Source organism: Apodemus sylvaticus, chromosome 21, assembly GCF_947179515.1.
Source record: "Apodemus sylvaticus chromosome 21, mApoSyl1.1, whole genome shotgun sequence".
Classification (NCBI taxonomy): domain Eukaryota; kingdom Metazoa; phylum Chordata; class Mammalia; order Rodentia; family Muridae; genus Apodemus; species Apodemus sylvaticus.
The window spans coordinates 34,831,431-34,841,217 of NC_067492.1; the positions used below are offsets into that span (position 1 = coordinate 34,831,431).

Consider the following 9,787-nt stretch of genomic DNA (forward strand, 5'->3'; position numbering starts at 1 on the left):
GGTATAGTAAGGTGACCTTACCATGACAAACCCTGCACTATTTTAACCAAATCCAAACAAGGTAGGGAGATCTCTGAGTAGACATATCCAGGCTCCAGCACAGGCAACAGGCTGGTGTGCAAGCACAAAGGCATTGGAGGTCGTGCCAGTCACCCCAGGAAGGCACTCAGAGCCTCGCGCCGGGTATGGGAGGCGGTGACAAAGGGGCTCCTTATTTGTTCTGAATTTTTGAGATACTTTAAAAGTAAGCCTTTATATGAAGAAATAAATATTATTTATATAACCAATTTAAAGTATGCAGTACAAGTATAATATAGTTTTAAAATAAGAAAGCCATCTTGGGGCGGGGGGGGGGGTGTAGCTCAGGAAGAGAGCTCTTGTTTAGTAAATGTAAGATGATTCACAGGACCCCAAAACCAGACCCCAATTCCAAAATATCCCTTCATTGGGCTGCAAACAGACTCTACTTATCTGGGTCACAGGCTCAGTCCCTCCTGAGAGGACATGTGGTATGTAAACAGCAGTGTGCGACTTTGTGGCACACTGCATTAATGAATCCCAAACAACAGTAACTGTGAGGAGCCTGGAACAGCAAGAACAGTCTGTGACGATAGGCTCCGCCCCACAGTTACCTGGCAACAGCCAGGTATGCCTGACTCGCTATAAAAGGGACAGCTTGACCCCTCCTCCCTCTCTTGCTCTTCCTCTCTTCCCCCTTCTCCCTCTGTCTCTTCTTTCCCCATTCCCTTCCCTCTCTCTCCAAGTGCTCATGGACAGCCAGCCTCTCTCTCTCTCTCTCTCTCTCTCTCTCTCTCTCTCTCTCTCTCTCTCTCTCCTCTCTCTCTCTCTCCCTTCCTCTCTCTCTCTCTCTCTTCTCTGCCTTTCTCTGTCTCTACTACCCCCCTCAACTCCCCTCCCCATGCCCTAAATAAGCTCTGTTCTGTACTATACCTCAGAGGGAAGGATAGCTGGTCCCTCCAGGGAAGGGATGCCTCAGCATGGTCCACAGAAGCACCCCACCCCACCCTGCACCATACCAGGCCTCCACCAAACATATCCCTGACTTCTTTTTCTTTTTTTTATAAGACACAACACTATCAATCATTCGAGAAAAAAAGTCAGGTGGGACACCAATTGCTCCTAGGCTGCCTGCCAGGCAATTAAGAGTATGCGCAAGATAAGGAAGCAGGAGGGAGGGTCAAGAGTAATCTTGCCAGCTATGTAAGTAGAAGATCTGTCTCTGGTCCAGACCAGTCACGCCCTGGGGCTTTATTGCTCATTCTGAAGTTACAAGTCTCCTCAGAGCACTTTTAAAAGAGTGCAGCTATAGTATCCATTTTACTGGTGGGAAATAAGGACCAGTGGCTCACCCCCAAACCATGCACCTCTAAAATGGCAAAGCTGGGATTTGAACCTGGCTGCTCTCAGGTCGGACACTGGTCCCTCCTTGGGAAATGATCCATCTGAAGCTATGAAGGAGACTAAAGCTGACACTCTGGTCATCTTTTGAAGATTTGAGCTAACTTGAGGGGCAGCAGAGTCCACACCCTACAGTGCAGAGGAGCACAACCCAAGAACTTTCACTGAGACGGGAGGATCGATCAGCTGGAGGTGTTTCCTGGTGAGTCTGCGACAGGCCTTGTTGCAGTCAATCACGCCCTGGGCTTTGTTGATGCCCTCAAATACTGACTCTTTACCCATACTCCTGTGTATATATGTAACTTCCAACCATGCCACTATAGAAACGATTTTCTAGCCAGTATCTCTGGCTGCAGAAAAACAGGAGACTTGAAGCCTATTTGAGTTCTATTTTTACTAAAACCCCATTAAGGGGTTTCTATTAGAACAATTAAAGTGTCAAGGCCTGTTGTTCTGCAGGATGAGAAGGAGGGAGGCATTGTGAGCTATTGAAGGCACAGAACTGATTTCAAAGACTCTGCCCTTTCCACCCCCAGGGGTGTAAGTTTAAGCCCCAAGGTAGGTTTTCTTCACAGCTAATTTGATAACACCCTCTGCAGCTGGTCTGGATATAACTGTAGTTGAAATAACCTTATCTCCCTTCTCCTCCCCTTTCTCCTCCCCTTCCTCCTCTTCCTTCTTCTCCTCCTCCTCCCGATTTGCTCAAAATTGGTTGAAAGGCTTCAACCTGCTTCAGGGAATGAATGTAAATTTCTCTCACACCTTGCCAGGCACACAGAAGCCAAGTGTGAAATTTTCCAGAGCTGTGGAGACCCAGTCCTGTCTCTACTTTTATACCTTAAGATGCGAGCCCGAGATGTCCTTATTCTGTGCCGATTGCACACCACATGAATACATGCATCCTGACTACAGGCACATATGTAGTGAAGGATCTTGCGATTCTGATTTCATGGAACATCTGTCAGGTTAACAGGCTGTGTGCTCCAGGCAGCCGGGAGGGCTGGGTCAAAGCACTAGAGTCTGTAGTTCCCGTATATTCACGATGACACAGGGTCCTGTCTTTCCCGTCTATTCCTCAGGGATCAGTGGCCTTTCACTACCTCAGGTGTCACTACCTCCACACCTCTGCTACTTAGACCAGCTTTTGCCTCTTATCAAGAACAGGCCATACCGCAGACTCTGCATTTTCTTGTTCCAGAACCAGACACTGTGCAATCTTTCTGTTTGGAATATCTCCCGTTGGTCTTTGCGCACAGCCACTCTGAATCTTCCCTTGAGGGATGCTTCCTTGAATCCATCGTGCAAAAAAATGTCTCCAGCTGTTAGCCTTCACACATTCTTTAATTCACTTCAGATCTCTCACTGCAGTCTGGTTTACCATCTTTCTCACTCCACAGAATGCAAACCCCTCCCTCTGCAGGAGGGATAACCAGCTACCCACTGTCACTTATGGACCCCACACTTACTGGCATAAGACAGAAGTCCCCTCCTGGAGGGATGGCTACATGGGTAGAATCCATACAAGACACCAGAAACCAGTGAGCTCCAACCCCCTGCAGGAAGCTAGCTGTGTCTGGGCTCTTCTTTCTCTGCACAATGGGCCTCACAAGAGCCAGCCTTTCTCACTGTGTTGGACTAGGGAGTGGGCATGGAGGCAGAGGTAGGCAGGGGAGTTGTAGCAACAGCCAGGACTGCAGATTAGACATAAGCAATCAAATCCAGAGGTTCCTCAGTGTTCTTCTGCCAGTTGAAATATTCGGATCAAATAGGCCATAGACCCCAGAGGTAAAATGCCATAAAAGTAACATTTCAAAAATAGCAATGTGCAGCCTCAGGAATAAGCTTGAATTGCCAGTAGTATGAGCAGTGTTCTGAACAGAAAGTGGAGACCTTTTTATACTGCAGATAATGGGTATGTGATGGGTGTAGTTTGGGCCAGGATTGCCATTCTGAAGAATGACAGTGTGATGTTCCCCAAGAGGGAAGCCCCAAGAATTCTGCAAGAGATGCTTGTTGTCACGGGAAAGGGCTGCCCCAGCCTGGTTGGTTCTACTGCTAACTACCCAGCCCATCTAGCTGTCAGCTAAGTCTAGCCCCAGCTACTGTTGAGACATCTGACGTTCACTTAAGTTCCTGATTTAAACAACAATTTACATCTTGGGGTTTTTGTAAAAGAAAACATATTTATAGCAGTCAAGGCCATGCCAGACACAGAATAAGCTCTCAATAGATAGTAGCTATTATTAGTAACACCTGTAACTCTTCGCCTCTCTCCTCCTCCTCTTCTCCCTCATCCCTAAAGTAGTTCTTTAAGAAACTCTTCTATTCATCCAAAGACATGACGAAGAAATTTAAAAGACAAGCTACAAGCCAGGGTTGCAGGTGCAGGTATATCATGTAAGCATCATGGGAGGCTGAGGCAGGAAGATCCCAGTTCCAGGCCAGCCTGGAATTCCACAAGTGAGACCCTGTCTCAAAAAGACAAAAAGGAAACAATGCTAATGTTATGTTAGGTCTTTACTGTGCTTCTTGGTTGCTGTTAATTAACTAACTACTTAATTAATTAATTAATTTATAAATAGGGTCTCTTGTAGCCTGTGCTGGCTGCTAACTTACTATGTAATAGAAGATGATGTTGAGCCGGGCGGTGGTGGCACACGCCTGTAATCCCAGCACTCGGGAGGCAGAGGCAGGCAGATTTCTAAGTTCGAGGCCAGCCTGGTCTACAGAGTCAGTTCCAGGACAGCCAGGGCTACACAGAGAAATCCTGTCTCAAAAAAACCACACACACACACACACACACAAAGATGATGTTGACTTTCTGGCCTTTCTGCCTCCATCTTCCAAGTTCTGGGATTGTATTTATCATCATGCCCAGTTTTATGCAGTGTTGGGATTCAAACCCATGTTGAGCAAGAGGTCTCCAAGTGGGGTAAGGATCTTTTGATGTTTTAAATGATCAAACTTTACCTTCTCTCTCACAGACCTCACAGACCCTGTTTTATGTCTGCTGGTCCGAAAGCAGCCTCTTTGACAAAATGGTCACTTCACTATTACTCTGAGGAAACACCACTCCTGCTGCTAAAAACCCAACTGCTGCTTCAGGAGTTCTTGCAGTAGTCACAACTACTTCAGGCAACCTGCACCAGCGTTGGAAGGCTCTGTGCAGGTAGCCTAAGCCTTGATGAACTTCAGATGACCCTGGTCACTCTGTGGGGGCAGGAAGGGGAATGCCTCCCCAGTGACTCAAGCCTTTGGTTGGTGAAATGCAAGGTTTGTGATTGGTCCTTGTGGGAGCTGAGTGACCATGGGATTGGAAACCACACACGGGCCAGGCAGCACCTGGCAGCTTCTTGTGACTACATAAACAAGAGTCGCTACTTGTTTGTTACACAGGAAATGTCTGGCACATGCTCCTGGGCTTGAAGACTTGGTTCCCAGTTGGTAGTGGGGCTTTGAGAAGTTGTGGTCCCTTTGGCATGTAAGGACGATCAGGTGGGTGAACCCTGAACAGTATAACCCAACTCTACTTATAGTTTTCCTCTCTGCTTCTTGATTTACCAAGAAGCAAGGAGGCTCTGTGGCACACTCCCACTGCCAAAAATTCCACTGTGCCTTCTTCACCATAATGAAACAGTAAGTCCATGCAAGGTCTTCCTCCAGTAACTTGCTTCTATTGGGGCTGGAGAGATGGCTTGGCTGCTAAAAGTACTAGTTGCCTTCCTTCTTGTTTAGCTTCTTTGGGTCTGTGGAGTAATCATGGTACCGGTATTTTATAGCTAATGTCCACTTATAAGGGACTGCATAACAGGCATGTCCTTTTGGGACTGGATTACCTCACTCAGGATGATATCCTCAAGCTCAATCCATTTGCCTGCAAAATTCATGATGTCTTTGTTTTTCCTAGCCGAATAGTATTCCATTGTGTAGATGGACCACATGTTCTTTATTCATTCTTCAGTTGAGGGACATGTAGGTGGTTTCCAGTTTCTTGCTTGGAAGTGGGAAATAAAATAGTCCTAAGAGGCAGATGGTGAGGGAACTGGGTGGGACAGGGGTGGGGAGTTGAATGGGGAGGGTCAGGATCAGGTGTGAAAAGGGACAGATGGTCGTGAGAATAAATGGAAATCTGCAGCAGAGAGGAGACAGTTGAGGAGTTCCAAAGGATCAGGAACAGAGCCCCCCCACACACACCTCCAAAGCTCAGAGCTGTTACCAGCAAGAGGCAGCTAGAAGACGGAAGTGCACGGAGAGCTAAAAGGCCCAGTGCTCTGGCCGGACTTCATACTGACACTGAACTGGTCCAACAGTTGAAGTGTAACACTGGAGAGGCAGCTCAGGAGTTCCAGAGAGTGAACGAAGCTGAGTCTACAAGAGGCAGAGCCTGTGGAAAGAGGCTAGGAAGAGCCCCAGATGGGGGTGGGTGCAGATTAGGACAGCAGGCCCTTTGCTGAATTGAAAACCGCCAAGGTTTAAAGAGCTATAGCTCCTAGCACACAAAAGCTTGTGAGTTGGAACTCCAGCCTCAGGAAGCTGATACTCTAAGTGTAAGCAACAAGCTTCTACCCTGAGCTCCAAGAGCAATACACCTCCAGCTTCCAAAATCTGACAAGACAAGCCAGATGCCTCCGGCTGTCAGAACCCAGCCCTGAGCCTCTGGAGCTGGCCTAGTAAAGCAGAGGGAGCTGCCCCTTCCGTAGCTTTCATTCCTATCTAGATAGAGCAAAAGAGTCAAGTCTTAGTCAGGGTTTCCATTCCTGCACAAGCATCAAGACCAAGAAGTTAGTTGGGGAGGAAAGGGTTTATTGAGCTTACACTTCCACATAGCTGTTCATCACCAAAGGAAGTCAGGACTGGAACTCAAGCAGGTCAGGAAGCAGGAGCTGATGTAGAGGCCATGGAGGGATGTTTCTTACTGGCTTGCTTCCCCTGGCTTATCTCAGCTTGCTTTCTTATAGAACCCAAGACCACCAGCCCAGGGATGGCACCACCCACAAGGGGCCCTGTCCCCTTGATCACCAATTGAGAAAATGCCTTACAGCTGGATCTCGTGGAGGCATTTCCTCAATTGAAGCTCCTTTCTCTGTGGTAACTCCAACTTGTGTCAAGTTGACACACAAAACCAGCCGGTACAAGCCCCCAGCCCACCATATGGGACACATCTGGGAGTCTCTTATTCTCATAGACTTTAACACCAAACTAAACAATATATTCATCAGATATAAAAATCAAGGAAAATCATAAAATCCAGAAGACCGTTTCTCCTGGAGGTGGGGGAAACAGGCAATTGCAGGAGGAACATGACTGTTTCCGAAAGGAGTGGAAGTTTATGGGGTTCCACTATATTATGTCACAGCATACAAATTATATATATACATATATATATGTGTATATATAATATATATATATATATATATTCTTTTGTATGTATTAAACACAAACAAAAACCTCCTATTTTCTTCTTTGATACAGGATAGCCCAAGTTGACCTTGAACTTAGAAACCTCCAGCTTGAGCTTCCTGAATGCTGGGATTAGAGGCATGCAGCGTCCCATTCAGCTAACAAGAAGTATTTTCACCAGTCCAGACTCAACCTTCTTTGGGGCCATCCAGCTCTCAGTTTGGGAAGGATTCACCCTGCACAGTTTCCGTCATCTTGCCCTGCACACATTAGTTCTTTGAGTTCTCAGTGTTAAGGGCCTCTTGACAGCCCGAAGACAGACCCCTCTCAGGAGAATGACATGGCAGTGTGGGACCTGGAGGGGCCTTTTGCCATACCACTCGGAAGGCGGGGAGGAGGTTGGTGTGTGTGAGCTGTAATTATACAGTGATACATTCTTCCCCATTTAGCTCAGCAGAACACGTTGTCTTCTCTACAGATACACACACTATAACCCAAGGCAAATGATTTTTATACAGTTTGTTTTATTTGAAGTTGGCAGAAAAGACTTTTAAAAGCACAATGGTCTATGGGGATAACGCCATCTCAATGAAATAAGGTTTTAAATTTTTATGGGCTTTTTAAAAAGTCTTTAAAAAAAATCAGAGGAATTGTCATGGCTGGCCATACACCAACACAATTTGTCATAGGTATGTGACTCCTTTCCTCACTAAAAACCTTTGGGAGATTTGAGGAATTTAGCTAGTGAAACCCACTGTAAAATCAATCAAGGCCCATGTTAGCTTCAAACCTGAGAAAGTATTTCCTGGACTGGTCTATTACTTGAAAAAATACATATCATTTAAACACTTCTAGACTCAGAAAGAACTAATGTATGGAAGACATTATGGGGGTCATAGAAGGTTGAACTCTTCCCAGACTGAGAGCTAGTATCTTGGATTGAAAAATACAGCCAGGTGGTGGTGGCACAGGCCTTTAACCCTAGCACTTGTGAGGCAGAGGCAGGCGGATTTCTGAGTTCGAGGCCAGCCTGGTCTACAGAGTGAGTTTCAGGACAGCCAGGGCTACACAGAGAAACCCTGACTCAAAAACAAAAAAACAAAAAACAAACAAACAAACAAAACCCAAAAACAACAACAACAAAAACCACCGAAAAATACGGATGGAGGATCTGGGGTTACAGCTCAGGACTGAGCACTTGCTTAGATGATGCTCTGGGTTCAATCCTCAGCAAGTCTTGTGCCAAGAAGATGACACTGTTCTTTCAGTGTTTAAAAACTAGTCTGCTCTTGAACAGGGATCAGTCTCAACCTTCCAAACGCTTCCCCACATTTTCCCCTCACGCTTTTGTTACCCTTTGGACCTGTTTCTTAGCTCCTCATTTCTTCTTTTGTGTCCAAAAAAAATGTCCCCAGGCTAGTTTTAGTTCTTTGTGCAAATCCTGTGACAATGAAGCCAGCTCTTTTTCTCAAGGATGAAACTAGGGCTGAAGTTGTCATACGGATTTGGAACTTTTTTTTTTTTTTTTTTTGTAATTAGCCATGGGTGGGAGTGAGCAGGAGCTGGATGTCTGTTCTGAGTTCTGATCCAAGTGACTCCCAGGCACTATTTTCAGAGCTGTGCCGACATTTGTTAATAACGTTGGTATATAAGATCGTGCTTGTTTTAAACTCATTTAGACAAAAGGACAAGTATCGAGAATGCCAGAAGAGAAAGGGAGAGGCAATTAAGTTACTTATTGTTGAAGAGAGAATGCTAGAATTTTTTAAATAGAATCAGAGATATCCTTTTCTGTCAGATGTATGCACTAGAGGTTAAAGTAAAAACTATTTTTCACCTTCACAGTGAATTCACTAGCTAGTTCTATAAGCTAATAGGATTAGCTGGCCTGGATACCCTCCCTTGCCTTAACCTGGATACAGTCACTTCATGCGAACAAATACTCTAGGAAGCTGAACTTCCAAAATATAATGTTGATGCTCTTTTACCTAGTGTAACAGAATTTCTGGATTAGATTCTGAAATAGGAAAGGATATTAGTGGAATATTTGGTGACATGTGCATAAAGACTGTGGTTTAACATGCTGTACCAATGTTAACATCGTTGAAAATGTTCCATGATTAAAGATGTTGGGAGAAGAATACAGGAAATCTCTCCTGTCCTATGTTTATGATTGTTCTATAAATCTGAAATTATTTCCAAATACTGAAATGATGACCTGTAGTTGTTTTGACTCTGATTTTAGAAAAGCAGGCAGGAAGAGACCTTCTGGGATCAGAAAGGACCTCGTACCTTTCTTCAGACAAGAAGGCAAGCAACAGGACAGTGGAGCTGTCAGCAGAAGCAGGGAACCCAGCCCAGCACTGCTGCCAGACTGACTATACGGAGGTTCCTGAAACTATCCCCCAAATGAAGCTGGGTCCTTGACCAGGCAGAGGAAAGAATTTCAGGATAAGTAGAGTTAAGCAAAGCCAGTGAGTTTATTAAGTGGAGATAAGCAGCAACAGTACATGCTTAGTAAATGTAAACATTTTAAAGAGTGATACCTAAGAAAATAACATTAGTATATGTCCTAGACACAGAGCACACTCCTAAGACAGAAAAGGGCAGTACACGCCTAATACACCGGTAAGCTTGCAACAAAATCATGTTTAGGTGTCTGTAATTCTGTGGCTTTTGAAGTTACATTGCTCAAAGAACATAGGATAATTTAAACAAGATTTGAAGATTAAGCAATGTTTTAAAAACAAATAAACAATACAAGCTGGTTTAATTATTTTTCTTCAAGCATTTTCTCTTTGTAAAAGAAATTGTAAGGTAGTTTTGAACGTTTGTTTTTGTTTTTGTTTTTTGTTTGAATTTCATCTACTGTTTTTAATACGCCTGTCTGAGGGTCTCAGAAAAGAGAATATTATCTCTGTAGGCAATCTTCAAAGCAAACTTGCTGGATGTACCTTAGTTCTTAAAT

General features: G+C 44.9%; 1 long non-coding RNA gene across 1 annotated transcript; it reads left to right on the plus strand.

The window, feature by feature from the left end:
- The first annotated feature begins 1,303 nt into the window (after positions 1–1,303).
- Positions 1,304–9,540, plus strand: LOC127671842 (uncharacterized). The gene is made up of 4 exons (XR_007974795.1): positions 1,304–1,621; positions 4,404–4,692; positions 4,816–4,914; positions 9,065–9,540. It is a non-coding gene; the product is annotated as an uncharacterized LOC127671842 (long non-coding RNA).
- The last annotated feature ends 247 nt before the right edge of the window (positions 9,541–9,787 follow it).